The sequence below is a fragment of the Nicotiana tabacum genome, chromosome 16, assembly GCF_000715075.1.
Source record: "Nicotiana tabacum cultivar K326 chromosome 16, ASM71507v2, whole genome shotgun sequence".
In the NCBI taxonomy this organism is placed as follows: domain Eukaryota; kingdom Viridiplantae; phylum Streptophyta; class Magnoliopsida; order Solanales; family Solanaceae; genus Nicotiana; species Nicotiana tabacum.
In genome coordinates this window covers 83,277,919-83,302,639 of record NC_134095.1, presented here as the reverse complement: position 1 = coordinate 83,302,639, position 24,721 = coordinate 83,277,919, and the positions used below count along the sequence as shown (strand labels likewise).

At 42.7% G+C, this 24,721-nt stretch overlaps 1 non-coding gene across 1 annotated transcript; it reads left to right on the top strand.

The window, feature by feature from the left end:
- Positions 1 to 24,273: 24,273 nt before the first annotated feature.
- LOC142170837 (small nucleolar RNA R71) lies at positions 24,274 to 24,380 on the top strand. The gene has a single exon (XR_012700450.1). It is a non-coding gene; the product is annotated as a small nucleolar RNA R71 (small nucleolar RNA).
- Positions 24,381 to 24,721: the final 341 nt, after the last annotated feature.

Sequence of the window (24,721 nt, the reverse complement as noted above, 5' to 3'; positions counted from 1 at the left end):
ATGTGATTGGACGGGGCCCCGGGGGCCTCGGGTGTGTTTTGGGGAGGTCTCGAACCAAATTGGAGCTATTTTGGACTATTGTTGCTGGTGTCTGGTGTCCTTCTTCGCGAACACGAAGGAAGTCCCGCATTTGCGGAGACGAAAATGTTGGTTTGTTGAGATTGGCCTTCGCAAAATCGATGGGTGAGATGTGAACATGATGAAGAACATGAGGGACCGATGCGAACGGGAGTGGGCAGTCATGAACGCGTAGAAGGAAGTGAGGACTAGGCCTGAGGTCATTTGGCCTAAGCGAACGCAAGGCTAAGTGTGCGAACGCGAAGTAGTGAGGGTAGAAGGCTTCGCGAATGAGTTGTGAGGAACAGCAACGCGAAGAAGGTTTTTTGGGCCTGGGTTGGCTGAGCTTCGCGAAAGCGAAAGGATTGCTACATTTGCGAAGAAGGGCAGTGGTGGGCAGTGTCATTTTAAAGACTGGGTTTGCCCATTTTCCTCCATTTTTCATTTGGTTGGGCAATTTTTGGAGCTCTTGGAAGGGATATTTTTGTCATCTATGTCAAGGTAAGTGATTAACACCTATTGCAAGTTAAATACTTGGATTGCGTATGGATTTAGACATGAAAAATTTTAGAAATTTTGAGATTCGAAGAAAACCTAGAAATTTGTATTTTTGGATTTTGACCACGAAATTGGACATGGAATTGGGAATAAATTATATATTTGGGTTCGTGGTGTTATGGATAAAATTTATCTTAAAAAATTTTCGGAGTCCGGGCACGTGGGCCTGAGGGTAATTTTTATCGACTTTTCGAGCAGAGTTGGGAATTTGTTTAAATTGAATTGTTGTGAGTATTAGAGTATATTTTTATGGGTTTGCACATTTATTGACTAGTTTTGGAGCGTAGGGCATCGATTTGAATTGTTATGCCTTGGGAGCCGGCTATAGAACTTCGGAGCGAGTTAAGTATCCTTTCTAACCTTGTAAGAGGGAATTAACCCCATAGGTGAACTAAATTAATATGTGCTTCTAGTTGTGGGGGCTACGTACGCACGAGGTGACGAGAGTCCGTATGTAGCTACTAGCTATGTCAATGCCCAGGTAGTTTTAGGTCTTTATCATGCCTTGCTGATATTGTGTCACGACCCTAACCCCGAACCCGGTCGTGATGGCGCCTCTCGTGAAGACAAGGCCATCCAGTTTAACCCAACTCAACTTTTAAAACAGTTAATCAATATAAAAATAGTCTAAACATGATTTAAACAATACTAAATAGCGGAAATATCGATAACAATACGGAAAGTCCAACCCGACACAGCCCTAACCGGGGTGTCACAAGTCACGAGCATCTCTAAACCATAATACTAGTCTGCTAAAGTCATAAACTACTACAAGTGTTTGAAAGGAAACAGAAATGATAGAGAAGTAGAGACACGGGGCTGCGGACGCCAACAGCTATATCGTAGTCTCCGAAAAACTACCTGGAACTGGAGGAATCAGCACTCAGGAGCGGTACCTGCTATGCCTGAATCTGCACACAGGGTGCAGGGAGTAAAGTGAGTACTCCAACTCAGTGAGTAATAAAGATAAATAATGACTAAAAGTAAGAAAACACGTATACACAGGGTATTCTATAATGAAATAATTAAATAGGTAATTTGTACGCAGTAAACCAATGAAAAGCAAAATAAAGTACTTCTACAACAAATAAACAGGTAATTGACAGACAGTTATGATAAATTAAACACATAGAAATTCGACCCTCGGGCACAGCATCAACAATTTCCGCCCCTCGGGCTCAATATCACACCACAATGGGTAACCGCGCTCACTGGGGGTGTGCAGACTCCGGGAGGGGCCCCTTACAATCCAAGCGCAATATCAAGCCATCTCGTGGCATCAAATCTAGGCCCTCGGCCTCATATCAATCAAGCCACCACGTGGCGTATATATCTTAGGCCCCCGGCCTGATAAATAATATCAACAAGCCACCTCGTGGCGTACATATCTCAGGCCCTCGGCCTCAAATCAGTATCAGTGTTTCCTCACAACTAGGCCCTCAGCCTTACTCAGTACAAAATACTCACAAGCCCCTCGAGCATTAGTAAAACAGTATTTCTCAGCCCAAAACATCATTTAAAATGTCATTTAAGTCTCAAAATAGAGTAAAAATGGCTGAGTAGTAAAAAATGGAAAATAACATGACTGAGTTCAATTAATAAGTCAAAACAGTGAGGAAATAGTAATAAAAATTTTCGAAGGGTTCAAATAGTTGGCACGAAGCCCAAATATGAAAATCAACCCAAATCATGATGATAACATATAAGTTTTAGTCAAATACGCGGTAAAATCATCAATCGGGACGGACCAAGTCACAATCCCCAATAGTACACGACCTCACACTCGTCATCAAGCGTGTGCCTCACCTCAGTATAGCACTACGATGTGCAATCTGGGGTTTCAAACCCTCAGAGCATCATTTACAATCATTACTCACCTCGAACCGGCTAAATCTCTAACTTGCGATGCCTTTGCCTCTCGAATAGGCCTAAACACGCGTCGAATCTATCCAAAATCAGATCAAATACGTCACAATATGCTAAGGGAACAAAGCCCAAGCGAAAATAATCAAATTACCACAAAATTCCAAAAATTGGTCAAACCCGACCCCCTGACCCACATCTCGGAATTTGAAAAAATTCACAAAACTAGAATCCTTATACTCTCACGAGTCTAACCATTCAAAAATTATCCAAGTCTGATACCATTTGGTCCTTCAATTCATCATTTTACATTTTTGAAAGATTTCACAATTTTCTTCCCAAATTTCATCTCAAATCACGAATTAAATGATAAATTCAATGGTAGATTCATGTACTCTAGCCAAATTTGAGTTAGAATCACTTACCCCGATGAATTTCTTGAAAAACCTTCGAAACATCGCCATAATCCGAGCTCTCTAGGTCAAAATATCAAGTAAAACCCAAAACCTCGTATTTATAGAGTACCCCACAGAATTCCACCTCCGCGGACCGCACAAAATCGACCGAGGTCCACATAAAACCAGTGCGGTCCGCACAAAAACAACCACGGCCGCACAGGCTTTCCTCTGCAATGACAGGCTTTAGTATTTTGGCTAGAACTTTCGCTACATATGTCCAAATGGCAGAATCTTTACTTTTCTGGAAACTAAATACTAAGGGCTACAACTTTCGTTTTTGAATCATCCTAAAATTCCGTGTAGATCAAAAGATATCAGCTTCCGAAGTAGGACCAGTGAAATGTCTCCCACCGCGGCCGCATTGCATTTTATGCGGTCCGCACAGCACCTACCGCGGCCGCACTTCATTTTGTATGGTTCGCACATCACATACTGCGGTCACACTTCTTTTTGTGTGGACCGCGCAGGTGGGTTTCAAGGCCTGCAACTCTTCTGGACCTGCTACAGCTATGATTTTCGACCTAAAACATCCCGGAACCTACTCGGAACTCCCGGAACTTCAAACCAATTGTACCAACACATCCCATGACATCGTTCAAACTTGTTTAAAACTTCGGAACGCTCACAACAACATCAATCACCAATTTAACATAGGATTCAAGCCTAAGAACTCCAAGAACTCTTAAATTATGCTTTCGATCAAAAAGTCTATCAAATCTCGTCCGAATGACCTAAACTTTTGCACACACATCCCAAATGACACAACGAAGCTACTGTAACTCTCGGTATTCCATTCCGGCCCCTATATAAAAATCTCGCCTATTAATCGGAACCGCCAAAATATCAACTTCGCCAATTTAAGCCTAAATCTTCTCTACAACTCCAAAATCCATTCCGATCGCGCTCCTAAGTCAAATCACCTCTCGAAGATAACCGAACCATCAGAACTCACTTCCGAGCCTTCTAACACATAAGTTAACATCCGGTTAACTTTTCTAACTTAAGCCTTCTTAAAAGAGACTAAGTGTCTCAAACTTCACCAAACTCATTCCAGACTCGATCCGATACCACAAAAACACAGATAACGAAGCATAAAGAACTTGAAATAGGGCAAAATGGAGCGGTAACTCATGAGATGACTAGCCGGGTCGTCACATCCTCCCCAACATAAACAAACATTCGTCCTTGAACGAGTCAAGAAACATACCTGAAGCCTCAAACAGGCGAGGATATCTACTTTGCATCTCCCGCTCGGTCTCCCAGGTAGCCTCCTCCACGGGCCGACCTCTCCACTGCACTTTCACTGAAGCTATATCCTTTGACCTCAACTTTCGAACCTGATGACCCAAAATAGCTATTGGCTCCACATCATAGGTCAAATCATCATCCAACTGAACCATGCTGATGTCCAAAACATGAGACGGATCCCCAATATACTTCCGGAGCATAGAAACATGAAATACCGGATGCACACTCAACAAATTGAGTGGAAAAGCAAGCTCATAAAGCCACCTCCCCAATCCTCCGAAGCACCTCAAAAGGCCCAATGAACCGAGGACTCAATTTCCCTTTCTTCCCAAATCTCATAACAACTTTCATGGGTGAAACCTTCAACAGAACCTCTCGCGAACCATGTAGGACACATCTCGATCCTTCCTATCAGCATAACTCTTTTGCCTCGACTACATTGTACGAAGCCTCTCCTGAATCACCTTCACCTTCTCCAAAGAATCCTGTACCAAATCAGTCCCCAATAGCTTGACCTCATCGGGCTCGAACCAACCAACTGGAGATCTGCACTGCCTCCCATACAAAGCCTCATATGGAGCCATCTGAGTACTTGACTGGTAGCTGTTGTTATAAGCAAACTCTGCAAGCGGTAGGAGCTCATCCCATGACCCTCCGAAATCAATAACACAGCACGCAACATGTCTTCCAATATCTAAATAGTACGCTCGGACTACCCGTCCGTCTGAGGATGAAAAGTTGTGCTCAACTCAACCTGAGTACCCAACTCTCTCTGCACGGCCTCCAAAACTGCGAAGTAAACTGAGTACTTCTATCTGAAATGATGGAAACTAGAACACCATGCAAACGAACAATCTCCCGGATATAAATCCCTGCCAACCGCTCTAAAGAATATGTAGTACACACAGGAATGAAGTGCGTGGACTTGGTCAGCCGATCTACAATCACCCATATAGCATCGAACTTCTTCAAAGTCCGTGGAAGTCCTACAACAAAGTCCATAGTGATCCTCTCCCACTTCCACTCAGGAATATCCATCTGCTGTAGCAAACCACCCGGTCTCTGATGCTCATATTTCACCTGCTGACAATTGAGACACCGAGCTACAAATCCCACAATATCTTTCTTCATTCTTCTCCACCAATAGAGCTGCCTCAAATCCTGATACATCTTCGCGGCACCCAGATGAATGGAATACCACGAGCTATAGGCCTCCTCTAGAATCAATTCCCGAAGCCCATCCACATTGGGTACACAAATCCGGCCCTGCATTCTCAACACACCATCATCACCAATGGTCACATCTCTAGCATCATCATGCTAAAGTTTGTCCTTAAGGACAAGCAAATGCGGATCATCATACTGGCGCTCTCTGATACGATCATATAATGAAGACCGAGAAACCACACATGCCAATACCCGACTGGGCTCCGAAATGTCTAATCTCACAAACAGATTGGCCAAGGCCTGAACATCAACTGCAAGAGATCTCTCCCCAACTGGAATACATGCCAAACTCCCCATACCCATTACCTTTCGGCTCAAAGCATCGGCCACCATATTAGCCTTTCCCGGATGGTAAAATATAGTGATATCATAATCCTTAAGCAACTTCAACCATCTCCGCTGCCTCAAATTAAGATCCTTTTGCTTGAACAAATGCTGAAGACTACGATGATCAGTGAACACCTCACAAGATACGCCATACAAGTAATGCCTCCAAATCTTCAATGCATGAACTATGGCAGCCAACTCCAAATCATGAACAGGGTAGTTCTTTTTATGAGGCTTCAACTGACGAGAAGCATAAGCTATAACTCTACCCTCATGCATCAACACACAACCAATTCTAACTCTCGAAGCATCACAATACACGGTATATGAACCTAAAGTTGATGGTAAAACCAACACTGGAGCTGTGGTCAAAGCTGTCTTGAGCTTCTGAAAGCTCTCCTCACACTCGTCCGACCATACAAATGTAGCACCCTTCTAAGTCAACTTGGTCAAGGGCGATGTGATAGATGAGAATCCCTGAACAAACCGGTGATAATAGCCTACCAAACCGAGAAAACTACGAATCTCTGTAGCTAAGGGCAGTCTGGGCCAACTCATAACCTCCTCTTTCTTCTTCGGATCAACCTGAATACCCTCGCTGGACACCACGTGCCCCAAGAAAGCCACTGAACTGAGCCAAAACTCACACTTGGAGAATTTTGCATAAAGCTTCTCCTCCCTCAATCTCTGCAATACAACTCTCAAATGCTCTGCGTGCTCCTCCTGACTACACGAATACACCAGAATATCATCAATGAAGACTATGATGAATGAATCAAGATACGGCCGGAACACGCTGTTCATCAAATGCATGAACGCTGCTAGGGCATTGGTCAGCCCAAAAAACATCACCAAGAACTCATAATACCATATCGGGTTCTGAAAGCCGTCTTAAGAATATCCGAGTCCCTGATCTTCAGCTGGTGATAACCTAAACGGAGATCAATCTTGGAGAACACCCTCGCTCCCTGAAGCTGGTCAAATAAATCATCAATGTGAGGCAAAGGATACTTGTTCTTAATTGTTACCTTGTTCAATTGCCTATAATCAATGCACATTCTCATTGTGCCATCCTTCTTCTTCACAAACAGAACCGGCGCACCCCAAGGTGACACACTAGGCCGAATGGACCCCTTATCTAGGAGCTCTTAAAGTTGCTCCTTCAACTCCTTCAACTCTGCTGGTGACATACGATACGGAAGAATAGAAATGGGTTGAGTGCCCGGCATTAGGTCAATACCAAAATCAATATCTCTATCTGGCGGGCATGCCCGGCAGGTCTGCAGGAAACACATCGGGAAATTCCCTCACAATTGGAACATAATCAATACTGAGAGTCTCAGCTCCAACATCCCTCACAAACGCTAGGTATGAAAGACAGCCCTTCTCAACCATACGTTAGGCTCTCAAGAAAGAGATCACTCTACTAGGAACGTAATCAGTCACACCTCGACACTCTATCCGTGGCACACCCGGCATAGCCAATGTGACTGTCTTAGCATGACAGTCTAGAATAGCACGACACAGAGATAACCAATCCATGCCCAGAATGACATAAAAATCCACCATGCTCAATAATAATAGGTCCACTCGGGTCTCCATACCCCTAATAGTCACCACACATGACCGGTACACATGGTCTACAATAACAGAATCGCCCACTAAGGTAGATACATGAACAGGTAAAGCAAGAAACTCACGGGGAGTACCCAAATAACGAGCAAAATATGATGACACATAAGAAAAGGAGGAAACGGGATCAAATAATATAGAGGCATCTCTGTGGAAGACTGAAACAATACCTATGATAACAGCATCTGAAGCAATAGCATCGGGTCTGCCTGGGAGTGTATAGAAATGGGCTTGACCGCCCCCTGATCGACCTCCCCCTCAGGAGAGACCCCTGGCTGACTGACCTCCACCCCTAGCTGGCTGAGCGGGTGGTGTGAAAAAACTGGTGCTAAAGCTGAAAACTGAGCCCTCTGCCGGGACGAACTAGCAACACAACAAGGACACTGCCTCCACATGTGGCCCATCTCGCCACACTCATAACAACTCCCAAGTGCTGGAGAAGGGTACTGAAGGGAACCCCTCGCACCGGAGTGACTAGCAGATGCGCTCGGCATAGAAGAGCCCTGAGCCAATGAGGCACGAGATGAACTCTGAGCTAGGAGGGTGTTGAGTGATGACTGACCCTACTGAGATCCATGATGACCATGACCTGAAAATGCCCCACGATAACCTGGCCAAGCTGACTGAGCAGGCCTAAATGAACAGCCTCTACTGTGCTGGAATTGGCCCCTCAAAGGAGCACCACTATAGCTGCCAGATTCTTGAGGCCTCTTGGCCTCCCTCTCCTCTCACTCTTGATGGCGAACAGCCTCAATCTCCCGGGCGATATCAACAACCTCCTCGAAGGTAGCACCTATCACTCTCTCTCTGGTCATAAGAATACGGAGCTGATAAGTAAAACCATTAACAAACCTCCTGATCCTCTCTCGATCTGTCAGAACTATTTAGATGGCATGACGAGCCAACTCAGAAAACCTCAACTCATATTATGACACAGTCATATCCCCCTGTCGCAACCACTCAAACTGTCTATGCAGCTCCTCTCTACGGGACTACGGTACATACTTCTCCAGGAAGAGAATGGAGAACTACTGCCAAGTAAGGGGCGTTGCACCAACAGTCCTACGCCTATCATACGCCTCCCACAAAGTGAAGGCAGCCCTCGAGAACTAAAAGGTGGTAAATGCCACACCACTAGACTTAAGAATCCCTATTGTACGAAGCATCCGCTGGCACTTTTTCAAGAAACACTGGGCATCCTCACCCTCTGCTCCCCTAAACATCGAAGGCTGGAGTCTACCAAACCTCTCAAGTCGACGCTGCTCATCATCCGGCATAACTGGTACTACAAACTCCTGAGCTGGTGTAACCGGCTGGGCTGGAGGTGCCCCCGGCGTCTGAAGTCCCTGCACTACCTGCTCAGGTGTGCGAGCAGCGGGGGTCTGATTACCTCCCCTAGCCTGTGAAGTAGTTGCTGCTGTAATGGCTGAAACTTCCTGAGCCAGGCCAGTGCAAACTGATAAGATCTGTGCCAAGGCCTCCTAAAGACCCGGAATCACGATGGGCACAGCTGGTGCCTGAACTGGTGCTGCTGGAGCATCCATAGCTGGAGCCTGATCCTGAGCTGGGGAAGCTGGTGGATCAATAGGTGATACCCTCGCTGCTTTGCCTCTATCATGACCACGACCGCGTCCTCGGCCTCCGGTGGTCTCAACTGGTGGCATTGATGGTCGTCCACCCCGCCCGGTAGCGCGTGTCCTCACCATCTATGAGAGAATGGAATAACAAAAGTTTAGTACTCAGATCAACAAGTTTGCACGACAAGAATTTCAAGAATGTGAAGTTTTCCTAAAGGTTCTGCAACCTCTCGAGGATTAATACAGACGTCTCTGTACCGATCCGCGAGACTCTACTAAACCTGCTCATGACTCGTGAGACCTATGTAACCTAGGCTCTAATACTAACTTATCACGATCCTAACCCCGAACCCGGTCGTGATAGCGCCTCTCGTGAAGACAAGGCCATCCAGTTTAACCCAACTCAACTTTTAAAACAGTTAATCAATATAAAAATAGTCTAAACATGATTTAAACAATACTAAATAGCGGAAATATCGATAACAATACGGAAAGTCCAACCCGATACAGCCCTAACCGGGGTGTCACAAGTCACGAGCATCTCTAAACCATAATACTAGTCTGCTAAAGTCATAAACTACTACAAGTGTTTGAAAGGAAACAGAAATGATAGAGAAGTAGAGACATGGGACTGCGGACGTCAACAGGTACCTCGTAGTCTCCGAAAAACTACCTGGAACTAGAGGAATCAACACTCAGGAGCGGTACCTGCTACGCCTGAATCTGCACACAGGGTTCAGGTAGTAAAGTGAGTACTCCAACTCAATGAGTAATAAAGATAAATAATGACTGAAAGTAAGAAAACACGTATACACAGGGTATTCTATAATGAAGCAATTAAATAGGTAATTTGTAAGCAGTAACCCATTGAAAAGCAAAATAAAGTACTTCTACAACAAAAAAACAGGTAATTGACAGACAGTTATGATAAAGTAAATACATAGAAGTTCGCCCCTCGGGCACAACATCAATAATTTCCGCCCCTCGGGCTCAATCTCACATCACAATGGGTACCCATGCTCACTGGGGGTGTGAAAACTTAGGGAAGGGCCCCTTACGGCCCAAGTGCAATATCAAGCCATCTCATGGCATCAAATCTAGGCCCTCGGCCTCATATCAATCAAGCCACCTCGTGGCGTATATATCTCAGGCCCTCTATCAACAAGCCACCTCGTGGCGTACATATCTCAGGCCCTCGACCTCAAATAGTATCAATGTTTCCTCACAACTAGTCCCCCGGCCTTAGTCAAAAAACGCACAAGCCCCTCGGGCATTAGTAAAATAGTATTTCTCAGCCCAAAACATCATTTAAAATATCATTTAAGTCTCAAAACAGAGTAAAAATGGCTGAGTAGTAAAACAGTGGAAAATAACATGACTGAGTTCAATTAATAAGTTAAAACAGTGAGGAAATACTAAAAAAATCCCGAATGGTTCAAATAGTTGGCACGAAGCCCAAATATGATAATCAGCCCAAATCATGATGATAACATATAAGTTTCAGTCAAATGCGCGGTAAAATCATCAATCGGGACAGATCAAGTCACAATCCCTAATAGTACACGACCCTACGCTCGTCATCAAGCATGTGCTTCACCTCAATATAGCACTACGATGTGCAATTCGTGGTTTCAAACCCTCAGATCATCATTTAATATCATTACTCACCTCGAACCAGCTAAATCTCTAACTTGCAACGTCTTTACCCCTCGAATCGGCCTCCACGCGCGTCGAATCTATCCAAAATCAGAACGAATACGTCACAATATGCTAAGGGAACAAAGCCCAAGCGAAAACAATCGAATTACCACAAAATTCCAGAAATTGGTCAAACCCGACCCCCAGACCCACATCTCGAAATTTGACAAAATTCACAAAACTAGAGTCCTTATACTCTCACGAGTCTAACCATATAAAAATTATCCAATTCCGATACCATTTGGTCCTTCAAATCATCATTTTAAATTTTTGAAAGATTTCACAATTTTCTTCCCAAATTCCATCCCAAATCACGAATTAAATGATGTATTCAATGATAGACTCATGTACTCTAGCCAAATCTGAGTTGGAATCACTTACCCTGATGAATTTCTTGAAAAACCTTCGAAAAATCGCCAAAATCCGAGCTCTCTAGGTCAAAACATCAAATAAAATCCAAAACCTCGTATTTATAGAGTACCCCACAGATTTCCACTTTCGCGGACCGCACAAAATCGACCGCGGTCCACACAGGCTTTCCTCTACAGTGACAGGCATTAGTATTTTGGCCATACCTTTCACTATAGATGTCCGAATTGCAATATCTTTACCTTTCTGGAAACTAGACACGAAGGGATACAAATTTTGCTTTTGAATTATCCCAAAATTCCTTGTAGATCAAAAGATATGAGCTTCCAAAATAGGACCAGTGAAATGTCCCCCACCACGGCCGCACTGCATTTTGTGCGGTCTGCACAGCACCTTGTGCGCCGCACTTCATTTATGTGGTACGCACAGCACATACCGCGCCGCACTTCTTTTTGTGCGGACCGCGCGGGTGGGTTCCAAGGACTGCAACCCTTTTGGACCTGCTACAGCTATGATTTTCGACCTGAAACATCCCAGAACCTACCTGGAACTCTCGGAACTTCAAACCATTTGTACCAACACATCCCATTCCATCGTTCAAACTTGTTCAAAACTTCAGAATGCTCACAAAAACATCAATCACCAACTTAACATAGGATTCAAGCCTAAGAACTCCAAGAACTCTTAAATTATGTTTTTGATCAAAAAGTCTATTAAATCTCGTCTGAATGACCTAAAATTTTGCACACATATCCCAAATGACACAACGAAGCTACTGCCACTCTCGAAATTCCATTCCAACCCCTATATCAAAATCTCGCCTATCAACCGGAACTGCCAAAATATCAACTTCGCCAATTTAAGCCTAAATCTTCTCTACAACTCCAAAACCCATTCCGATCGCGCTCCTAAGTCACAAATCACCTCCCGAAGCTAACCGAACCCTCAGAACTCACTTCCGAGCCTTCTAACACATAAGTCAATATCCAGTTGACTTTTCCAACTTAAGCCTTCTTAAAAGAGACTAAGTGTCTCAAACTTCACCAAACTCATTCCAGACTCGATCCGACCAACCCGATATGACAAAAATACGGATAACAAAGCATAAAGAAGATGAAATGGGGGAAAACGAAGTGGTAACTCATGAGACGACTGGCTGGGTCGTCACATATTGCTATTTGGTTTATGGTTATTGTTTGCCTTGAGAAGAAACAAGATTAAAGTTGCATAATAATTGTGTTGAAAGGAATTTAAGATTTTAAAAGTTTTCATTTGAACTTTGTATTTTCGAAAAGAATTGAGGAATACTATAATAACTTAAGAAATCTATGTGTTACAGCGTCACAATCATATTCCGCGGGCGGGGTAAATTCCCACTACTCTTATGGGAGCGGGTTGTTCACCTCGGCAGGATTATGTACTTCACATCTTATGGGATCAGGTCGTTCGCCTCGGTGGGATTTATGTACCACACTCTCATGGGAGAAGGTCGTTCGCCTCGGCAGTTCAATAGTTGCATCTGTGGTTCGTGTCGTTCGGCCCTAGGCAGTTCGCAGTTTAAATATTATGTTGGATCGGGTGTACGCCTCGACCTTTCCTATAAAATATCCTCATGGAATCATGCGTAAAATTTTGCAAGAAGCTAGTGTATCTGTGATTTGACCCGATTTGAATTATGACAACCTAACTGATGAGATCCACTATATCTATACATATGCTCCGGTTAAGGAGGGAATTTCTAATATAGAGCTTGAGCTTATTGCAAAGAGGAGGATTGTACCATGTATTTAAACTCATTTATATTGTTTATTTGTTCTGTCTCATATCTGCTTACCATTACTGTACCTAATATTATTGGACTACTAGTAAGTGTCAGAGTCGACCTCTCATCACTACTTCTTCGAGGTTAGACTGGTTACTCACTCGGTACGTGTTATTTTCGTACCCATACTACACTTGCAGTACATTTTGTACAGGCACATGTATGTTTAGTGGCCTTGTGGGCGTAGCAGCGTGGTTGATGTGGGGACTTAGGTGAGTTGTATTCTATGTTACGATCCGCAGCCAGCAAAGTCTCCTTCAGAGTAATTGTATTTTTTTTTGCTGTCCAAATTTGTATTCTGGACAAATGTTGTATTTTATCTTATTTCCTAGTTGATGCTCATGTACTTGTGACACTGGGTTTTAGGGTGATTATGGGGTATTCAGTATTGAAAATGTTAAACCTTTATGATTTACGTTGTAAATTTCATTGTTTACTATTTAAATTGAAGAATAATTATGATTTCAAAAATATTAAAATAAGAGATAAAATAACTACTTAGTGTTGGCTTGCCGTCATGATACTGTCTAATTACACTTAAATAAATAGTGTAAGGCGGTTGGTGTCAAATATAATAACCCAACAAGGTTGGGGTCGAATCCCACAGGGAATAGGTGTGAAAAAGTTACTTGAATAGTGTGAAACTTAACTTAAGAGTAATTCCATTCCTTTAGCTTGAAAAGAGAATGATTTAATTGTGAATTAACAAAAGAGCTATTTTGTTGTGAGGATGTAATTAATTTGATTAAGGAAGTCAAGGTTGTGTCCCTCATCAATGAAATGCAATGCTATCAGTGTTAATATGATATATTTCTAATGGAAGGTCCTTTGATATGCAAATAATTTCTAAATAACTACCCAATATTTCCCAATAGTTGGGTAGTATTTTCCCTTTATGATTTTCCCAAATATTAAAGAGTTGCAATTAAGAATAACCAGTTTATGCAAAGTAGAACCCACTTATGCCTAACAGATCCTATTAAACAAGGTTTAAAGCCATGAGTTCTTGATATTCACTTCTATCAAACCCTAACCTACTTTTCCAAGTGAAGATAGAGTAAAATAGAATAAATCAATGTTTGCAACCACCAACAATAAATAAAGCATAAGAAATGAATAAACATCAACCAACTATTATATATATATATATATATATTCAATGTTAAACACTCATTGACATTACACTCATTTAGGGTCCTCAACCTTAGAATTTAAAACTAGCAACTCATACTAGAATACAAAACAAAGCAATAAATAAAGTCATAAAGCTTACAAAGGTAAAAGATTCTCTCTTCAAAAGCTTCCAAAATGATGGCATATGAAATTCCTTCATGTGGTATCTTTTTCTGACTCAATGACCCACAAAAACCAAAATAAATCTATTTATATAGGACTAAAAGTCGGTGTCAAGATTGGACAAAAATGCCCCTGCAGAGCCTTTCTACGATAGCATAATGTCACAGACCATGTATGCGGTCTGCATAGTTGAAAATTGCATCGTAGAATTTTAGATTTTCAAGCCCATATTCCACCGCATTTCCATTATGTGGTCCGTATATCAGTTATACGACCGCATTTTCCATCGCAGAAGTGCTACGCAGATTCTTCAATTGCAATTGTGTGGTCATTATGCGGTTCGCAGAAGTCTTATGCGATTGCATAATGGACCGCACATTCTTCTCTTCAGTGGGTCAAAAATCTGCTTCAGTTTGCGGTGATTATGCGGTCCGCATATTACTTATGCGGCTGCATACTTGCAGCATTCCTGCCCTTTTGTCGTTAAGTCTCATGCACTAAAAAACACCAAAACTTTATAGGAATTAACTACAAATGCATTGAAAGATGAGCCAAAGTCTATGTATTTGGTATCAAAAGTGTCGAAATTCTACGGCACATCAACACCCCCAACTTAAGCTCTTGCTTGTCCTCAAGCAACTAAAATAAAATTATCCTATCCTATACTACTTCTATTTCCGACATGTCACAAAACTGTAGTGACTGTGGATGGTTTGGACTGTCGGCTAACAAGCATGTAACATCTTTTATTTATCCTTCATGGAAGACAACTATTATTTAACAATTCGACTAATCAACTTGTGAACTTCGAGCCTCAACACAAATGACAAAATGCTACTCACAGCTAAGTGTGCACTTATATTCTATTTCAAGAACCTAACTTCTGCTAAATTTTGCAATTCGTGCACGCTCACAACAAAGAAAATACCCAACTCACACATATGTACAAGGGATTCAATCAGAACATTCTTGCATTCAGAACGAGAGCTACATACTACAAGTATCAGTCTATATGCTTGCCCTTATTTTAACTTGCTGTTATCTCAGGAATGATTGGCTGTAGATTACCAAGAACTTTTCACGGGTTGTAATGTAGGCTTCGGAACAGATTGGATGAATATTTGGGAATGTAGTGGCTGCACCATCCTTGAACTCTACATACATTTTGCTTCTTTAGTACGTAGCACTTATCTACCTCGAGTTACCGACATTGAACCACCTCAAAGTATTTCTTTAGTTTCTACAAGAATCTACTCTTTTTCTCGAGTTACATAGAACTTGTTACAATTGTTTTTCTTTTTTGAGCTTGAGTTTCTTCATATATACAACTTTGATGTTTTTTGTTGTTGTTTGTTTTTTTTCTACACACCGTAGTCAACCTTACCAATTTCCACTTTGTACTAGTACCCCCAACTTAGGCTTTTCGCCTCATTCTTAATCGTTCATGGAGGGATGGGTTCAAAAGATTCACAAGGGGTAAAGGTTTGTAATGTGGTATCCAAATAAAAGGTTAAAGGCTCAACGGGGGTAACTAGGGTAATTGATGTACCAGGGAGGTTAATTTGGTCAAAATTAACTAGTAGTCACAAAGAGAGCCTAAGGCCATTTCAGCACCCAATCATTAACCTGAGAGTTGCACTAACAAACCAACCAGGCAAGTTCTAGACATTACAAGTTAAGCATATGCATTATTTATACAAATCCTCACTCACTCACAACGCATGAACTATTTGACTCAACATAGTTTCAGCTCTCAAGTGATTGCTAGGAAACTCAAAGCCTTCATCACACGATATGTATGATTCTGAGTAAGCATAAAGTCAAAGAGTGAGCTTCAAGTTCACAAGATTGACTAACCAATTTTTTATATAGACAAAAGAAGGAAGGGTACCATTTATTCACAAAGATTCATTACATGCTTGACAATAGAACGATCAACACCAAACAAGTCAAAACATTCCATGCTACTGCCGCAGTTCTACTATTACACCTTTGGAAGAGAACCCGACGAAGAAAAACCAAGGGGGATTCATTGCTAACTATAAATCTATACTACTAGAGTAAAGAGTTTATGTACAATATTCACACAAAATATGACTACCACACCCCCAACCAAAAAGTATGCATTATCCTCAATGCATAGAGAATGTAAAAGCAAAGTTTAGGGGCTTCCTGGGGTGCACTAGGTGCTCGGAGGGGCTGAAGCATCCGGGACAACTGTGGGATCAACTACTGACACTGTGGCAGCAACAGGTGGAGCCTCAGACTATGTGGTGGTCTCTGAGGCTGGAATAGGAAGCTCCACATGTTGTGCAGCTAGGTCTGGGACCTGGGAGCTGCTAGCCTCTCCCAGTGAAGGCTGTGTGGTCAATGGATGTGCCTTGGCGACCATGTCTTCAAGAGAATGTGCAATTGTTGTCTGCACGTCTGCATCTTCTTCATCCTGTGCATCTGTAAAAGCAACCAATTGCTTAACCTTGTTGTCCCGTTGACCCTCAGTCTCCTCTACCAATGCGTCCTCATCGGTTTCCTCATCTTCAGTATCTTCCTCATCAGACTTCCCTTTCATCTCTCGAGATCCCTCATCTTAAGGAATGTCAATGTGTACAACAGAAGCTGGAGCCTTTGAAGTCTCAACACCTTGTGCCTCCGGAGTTGTCATAATGTTTGTAAAATCCAACTCCAAGCCCAGAATGGAGGTGCCAGTACCCTGCTCGTCTTCTTTCGGGAGAAGGGAGGTCAAGTCAAACTCCAAGTTCTGCATCTTGTGCAGCTCTGATTTAGCTCATCAACATCTTTCCTGAGCTGAGGCATATCTCCAACTTCACCTCGCTCAAACCTCTTAGGATGCACTTCAAAGTGCTTTAGGCGATCTTCATAAGACTGATGAAGTTGTTAAAGAACGCTTACTGAGGTTTGGACATGGGCCAATGCTTGCCTGATGAGATTTGGGAGTTCTTTTGTCAGCCGGTCTACCTAAGCATTGGCATGCTGAGCTAGTAGACTCATCTTTGAGAGAGCAGGTAAGGTAATATGTGGTTGTGCAGTGGTTGGTTTAGGAGTGGTTGTGGAGGTAGTTGGGGTAGAAGGGGTGTCAAGCAGTACGGAGGCAGCAGGTGCTGCTGAGTCTGATGGATGAGGGAGTGAAGTCTCTAGTTGGTTGTCCATCTCCTTGTCTACTACATCCCTTATCTGAGTGATATAAAGTAGGGTTTGTTTTTGGTTTGCTCTGATCCTTAGTTCCCTAGCTCCCTAAATATAATATGTCACATATCCACCTTTATGCCTGTCATAGTGCATGCAATGAGGAGTGCCTTTTCAATGTTTATGTTAATTTCATTCCTAGTCAGTATCAGACGAAACTAAGCTAATATCGGCCCTCTTAGGTGATATCACGCTTGTAAATCTTTTGGCGTGGGTCAATCCAGGAGGGTGTCCCCTATCGCATCACCCTTGACCAAGTTGACTCAGAAGGGTGCTTCATTTGTATGGTCGGACGAGTGTGAGGAGAGCTTTCAGAAGCTCAAGACAGCCCTGACCACAACTCCAATGTTAGTTTTTCCATGAGCTTCAGGTTCATATACCGTGTATTGTGATGCTTCGAGAGTTGGTATTAGGTGTGTATTGATGCAGGAGGGTAGGGTTATTACTTATGCTTCTCGTCAGTTGAATCCCCAGGAGAAGAACTACCCTATTCATGATTTGGAGTTGGTTGTCATTGTTCACGCGTTAAAGATTTGGAGGCATTATTTGTATGGTGTGTCTTGGGAGGTGTTTACTGATCATCGTAGCCTCCAGCACTTGTTCAAGCAGAAGGATCTCAATTTGAGATAGCGGAGATGGTTAGAGTTGCTAAAAGATTATGATATTACTATATTGTACCATCCGGGAAAGGCCAATGTGGTGGCCGGTGCTTTGAGCCGAAAGGCGGTGAGTATGGGGAGTTTGGCATATATTCCAATTGGGGAGAGACCTCTTGCAGTTGATGTTCAGGCCTTGGTCAACCGGTTTGTGAGATTGGATATTTCGGAACCTAGTCGGGTATTGGCTTGCGTGATTCTTGGTCTTTTTTATATGACTGCATCAGAGAGTGCCAGCATGATGATCTGCATTTGCTTGTCCTTAAGGAGAGAGTTCAGCACGATGATGCTAGAGATGCGACTATTGGTGATGATGGGGTGTTAAGGATGTAGGGCTGGATTTGTATGCCCAATGTGGATGGGCTTCGGGAGTTGATTCTGGAAGAGGCCCATAGCTTGTGGTATTCCATTCATCCGGGTGCCGCAAAGATGTATCAGAATCTAAGACAGCATTATTGGTGGAGGAGAATGAAGAAAGACATTGTGGGATTTGTAGCTCGGTGTCTCAATTGTCAGCAGGTGAAATATGAGCATCAGAGATTGGGTGGCTTGCTTCAGCAGATGGATATTCTAGAGTGGAAGTGGGAGCGGATCACCATGGACTTTGTAGTTGGGCTCCCACGGACTTTGAAGAAGTTTGATGATATTTGGATGATTGTGGATCGGCTGACCAAGTCCGCGCACTTCATTCCTGTGTGTACTATCTATTCTTCACAGCGGTTGGCAGAGATCTATATCCGGGAGATTCGTTCGTTTGCATGGTGTCCCAGTTTCCATCATTTTAGATAGGGACACTCAATTTACTTCGCAGTTTTGGAGGTCTGTGCAGCGAGAATTGGGTACTCAGGTTGAGTTGAGCACATCTTTTCACCCTCAGACGGACAGACAGTCCGAGCGCACTATTCAGATATTGGAGGACATGTTGCGTGCTTGTGTCATTGATTTCGGAGGGTCATGGGATCAGTTTTTACCGCTTGCAGAGTTTGCTTATAACAACAGCTACCAGTCGAGTATTCACATGGCTCCATATGAGGCTTTATATGGGAGGCGATGTAGATCTCTAGTTGGTTGGTTTGAGCCGGGTGAGGCTAGGCTATTGGGGATAGACTTGGTATAGGATGCTTTAGAAAAGGTAAAGGTAATTCAGAAGAGGCTTCATACAGCGCAGTCGAGACAAAAGAGTTATGCTGACAGGAAGGTTTGGGATGTGTCCTACATGGTTGGTGAGAAGGTTCTGTTGAAGGTTTTGCCAATGAAGGGTGTTATGAGATTTGGGAAGAAGGGTAAATTGAGTCCTCAGTTCATTGGGCCTTTTGAGGTGCTTCGGAGGATTGGGGAGGTGGCTTATGAGCTTGCCTTGCCACCCAGCTTGTCGAGGGTGCATCTAGTATTTCATGTTTCTATGCTCCAAAAGTATATTGGGGATTTGTATCATGTTTTGGATTTCAGCACGGTTCAGTTAGATGGTGATTTGACTTATGATGTGGAGCCAGTAGCTATTTTGGGGTGTTAGGTTCGAAAGTTAGGATAAAAGGATATAGCTTCAGTGAAAGTGCAGTAAAGAGGTTGGCCAGTGGAGGAGGCTACCTGGGAGACCGAGCGGGAGATGCGGAGTAGATATCCTCACCTGTTTGAGGCTTCAGGTATGTTTCTTGACTAGTTCGAGGACGAGCGTTTGTTTAAGACGGGGAGGATGTAACGACCCAGCCAGTCGTCTTATGAGTTACCGCTCAGTTTCCCTCATTTCTGCTTCTTATTGCTTTGTTTATCGGTTCTATATGTGATCGGGTTGGTTGGCTCGGGTTCGGAGAGCTTTTGAGAAGGTTTGAGACATTTAGTCTCTTTTAAGGAAGCTTAAGTTGGAAAAGTCAACCGGATGTTGGCTTATATGTTAAAGGGATCGGATGAGAGTTACGATCGTTCGGATAGCTTCTGGAAGTGATTTGGGACTTAGAAGCATGATCGGAAAGTGTTTTGGAGGTCCGGAGTAGATTTAGGCTTGAATTGGCGAAATTAGAATTTTGGCATTTTCTTGTTGATAGGTGAGATTTTGATATAGGAGTCAGAATGAAATTCAAGTAGTTGCAGTAGTTCCGTTGAGTCATTTGGGATGTGTGTGCAAAATTTCAGGTCATTCGGACGTGGTTTGGTAGACTTTTTGATCAAAAGTGTAATTTAGAAGATTTTGGAATTCTTAGGCTTGAATCCGATGAGAATTTGGTGTTTTGATGTTGTTTTGAGCGTTTCGAAGGTTGGAAGAAGTTTGAATGATGTTATGGGATATGTTTGGCATGTTAGGTTGAGGTTCCGGGGGTCTCGGGTGAGTTTCGGGTGGTCAATCCGATCATTTCAAGATGTTGAGAATTGCAGAAAATCTGTTGAAGTGTTGCAGAAAATTGACCTTCGCGTTCGCGAGTAGGCCCTCGTGTTCGCGAAGGGTTAGCAGATGAGGCTGAGGATTTAGCCTTCGCATTCGCGGGGAAGGTTCTGCGTTCGCGAAGGGCTGGGGCTTGCGCATCGCATTCGCGGGGTATCAGACGTGTTCGCGAAGGTTGAACTGAAGAGTCATCACGTTCGCGAGGGAGTGGTCGCATTCACATAAAAGAAAATTTTGGTCAGCTTGAGTTTGTGCTTCGCAAATACGAGGCTTTGACCGCGTTCGCGAAGAAGGATTGGATGCCTGGGCAAAATATGTAAATAGCCATTTGTCCGCGATTTTGGGGCTAACTTCCACCTTTTTTGAGTGATTTTGGAACTTTTTGAAAAGGATTGAAGAAGGGTTCAAGGGGAAACACTTGGAGGTAAGATTTATGGACTTAATACTAGATTCTAATGTGGATTCTACCTAATTAATCATGGAATTTAAGCCTAATATTGAAGAACTAGGGCTTGTAATTGGAGACCTAAAATTTGAGATTTGAGGGGTCGTTTGTAGTTGGATTTTGATGTTTTGATATGAATGAACTCGGGGAGTGATAAGGAGTCTATTGATGTAAATTTTATCGGAATCTGAGACGTGGGCCGAGGGGTCGGGTTTGACCAATTTCGGGATTCGTGTTGTAATTTGATTTCTTTCGAGTGGGATTTATTCCCTTAGCACGTTTTGATGGTTTTGCACTGATTTTGGTTAGATTTGGAGCCTCCGGAGGCCGATTAGAGAGGCAAAAGCATCGCGAGCTAGAGATTTAGATCGGATAGAGGTGAGTAATGATTGTAAATGTTGTCATGAGGGTATAAAACCCCGGATTACACATCGTTGTGCTATATTGAGGTGACACACACGCTAGATGACGCATGTGGGGTCGTGCTCCGTTGGGGATTATGACTCAGTCCATCCCAAATGACTGTTTTACCGCGTATTTGATTGAAAACTATTTGTCATCATCATGTTTTGGGCTGAATGCCATATTTGGGCCTCATGCCAACTACTAGAACCCTTAGGGGATTATTACTGATATTTTCTCATTGTTTTAACTTTATACTTGTACTCAGTCATGCTATATTCTACTACTTTCATAACTCAACCATGTTTACTTTATTTTAATACATTAAATGATATTTTAAATGACAATTTGGGCTAAGCATCATGTTTTACTGTTGCCCGAGTGGCTTATGAGATTCTGACTGTGTAAGGCCAAGGGCCTGTGTTGTGAGGATACACTGATTTATGATTATGAGGCCAAGGGCCTGAGATTGTACGCCACGAGATGGCTTGATATTGTGCTTGGGCCATAAGGGGCCCCTCCCGGAGTCTGCATACCCCCAGTGAATGCGGGTACCCATTGTGATATGAGATATAGCCCGAGGGGCTGGTATTGTTCCATGTGTTGCCCGAGGGGCTGATTCTGTTGGTATTGTGCCCGATGGGCGGTTCTTTATGTGTTTATCTTTTCTACCTGCCGGTCATTTACTTGCTTAACTGTTAAAAAGGCATTTCTAAAGAAGCTTAAAGTGAACTAAAGTGACTTTTCATACCTTCACTGTTTCATTACTTTTACTGGATTTTAGTGCTTCTTTATAGCCTGTTGATGTGCCTTTACGTGATTTCTTATTGCTCAGTCTGCATTTATTATTATTACTCACTAAGTTGGAGTACTCATTTTACTCCCTGCACCCCGTGTGTAGATTCATGCGCTTCAAGTCCTGCTTGCGAGGGTTGAGAGCTTCCAGTAGACTTCGGAGATTCACTAGGTAGATGCTCGGCGTTCGCAACTCAGTGTTTCTCCCTCTATCTTATTTTCTCCTATTTTAGCTATGTAATAGATATATAGACTCTTTCAGACTTGTAGTTTTTATGATAGATGCTCATGACTGGTGACACCCCGATGTCGAGCTATGTCTATTCCGCATTTGTACTGTTTCACCTCCTTTTGGGATTAGTAATATGTTGAAGACTTAATTTTAATTTTTTTAACTACTTAAAAATGAATTGGGTGTGTGTTGGTTGGCCTTGTCTTCACGAGAGGTGTCATCACAACCGGATCTGGGTTTAGGGTCGTGACATCTTCCATCTTCATCTCGATTGCATCTTCTACCTCATAAACAATATCAATGACTGAGATGCTTTCATATGCATGTGGAAACTTCATACCCTTACTCGCTTGAAAGGTAACCTCTTCATTATGAACTCGGAACTTGATCTTATTTTGTTCTGAATAAATAAGTGCTTTTCCAGTTGCAAGTAATGGTCTCCCCAAGATAATAGGGATTTCTTTGTCAATAGCATAATCAAGGATCACAAAGTTGGCGGAGAGAAGGAACTTTCCCACTTTCACAATAGCATCATCAATAATTCCCACCGGTCTATTTATTGAACGATCAGCCATTTTCTACCTCATACTTGTAGGCCTCGGTATACCTAACCCTGCTTGCTTGTAAATAGCAAGAGGCATTAAATTAATACTAGCCCCATTATCACAAAGAGCACTTGTAAAATCACGCAATCCAATAGTGCATGGAATGGTAAAAGCTCCCGGGTTTTCTTTCTTTTGAATGGTTGTTGTTGCAATGATGGAACTAACCCGATGAGTCACATTCACCACTTCATTCTTGGTGGTTTTCTTCTTGGTGATCAAGTCTTTCAAATACTTAGCAAAATCCAGCATCTCTTGAAATGCTTCCACAAATGGAATATTCACCGATAGTTTCTTGAGAATGTCATAGAACTTCTCGAGTTTGCTATCATCAACCTTCCTATAAAGTCTTTGAGGAAAAAGAGGAGGAGCTCTAGGAATTGGTGCTACAGTTTTTGGTGTCTCTTTCACTTTTTCCTTAACCTCTTCCCGGTTCACTTCTTGAATTTTCACCTCTTCTGGGACTTTTTCAACTTCAACAACAACTGGCACCTCAACATGTCCCTCAACTTCTTGTTCGAAATCTTCAACTTCGACCACTTGTTCATTCCCTCCTTAAAGTATTTCCCCACTCTGAGTTGTGATTGCCATACAATGAGAAGTTGGACTGCTCCCACTACCTTTTGGGTTTGCAATTGTGTCACTTGGGAGTGTGCCCTTTTGCTTCGGATTTTGCTCTCTTGAGAGATCTCTCATTTGTATCTCCAACTTTTGAAAAGATATAGTATGAGAACCCACAAGCTCGGTCATATTCCTCATTGAAGTGTCGAATCTTTCTTGATTTTTCAATACTCGTTCAAGCATGTTTTCCAACTTGGAATAACTTGAAAAACCTTCCTTCCACTGCGGAGAGTTGGAATATTTCCTTTTTGGTGGAACATAGGGGTTTGAACACCGATTTGATAAGTTGTTGTTGTTGTTACTCCAATTCCCTTGATTTGAACTACCTTGGTCATTTCGCCACTGTTGGTTGCATTTCCCTTGCGAGTTAGGCCTTCATTAGTTTTGTTGCCCTAAACCTTGGTATGGTTGCCTTTGATAACCTCCTTGAGAGTTGTTGACATAATTTGCTTCCTCTTAATCCTCATTTGATGTGGGTTGAACATATTCCACCACATTCACCTTTTTGTTTGGTTTTCAGTGAATATTTTTGTCAATACATTGACGTTGGTGGCAAGCCCGGCAATTACTTGGTCTCTTTCTTGGGTCTTCTTAATAATGGTTGTCAAGAAAGGAGTACCATATGCAATTCCACCCGTGGTGTCCACTGAGTGTCAGTATTGGTTATGTTTTGCCTTTTTATCAAGGATTTGTGTGATCCTCGAAAATGTTTTATCCATAAAAGATCCATCAGCTGCATTTTTAGCAATAGATTGACTCATAAGATCCAAGCCCATGTAAAATTTCTCCGACAAGATAGATTCCGAAAAACCATGATTCGGCGACCTCAATAAATATAGTTTGAATCGATCCCATGCCTCATGTAAGTGTTCTCCAGGTAATTGCTTGAAAAAGAAAATTTTATCCCGGAGCTCAGACTTCTTGCTTTGTGGGAAACATTTAGCTAGGAAAGCTCGGACGAGTTCAGGCCAAGAATAAATGGAATTTGGTGGTAGATTTTTTATCCATTTTCTTGCCTTTCCAGCGAGTGAGTACTTGAATACCCTCAGTCTCAAGGCATCATCGGAAACGTTGTTCTGCTTGTGCATCGCACACACACCCAAGAAGTTTCTGAAGTGTTGTGTGGGATCATCATCAGTGAAATTTCTGAAAAGCCCCTCTACGTTGAGCATTAGGATTAAACCATGTTCCTCCTTGAAAGTGGCAGCATCAACTCTTGGAGGGACAATGGCATTTGTATCCTCAATGTACTCAT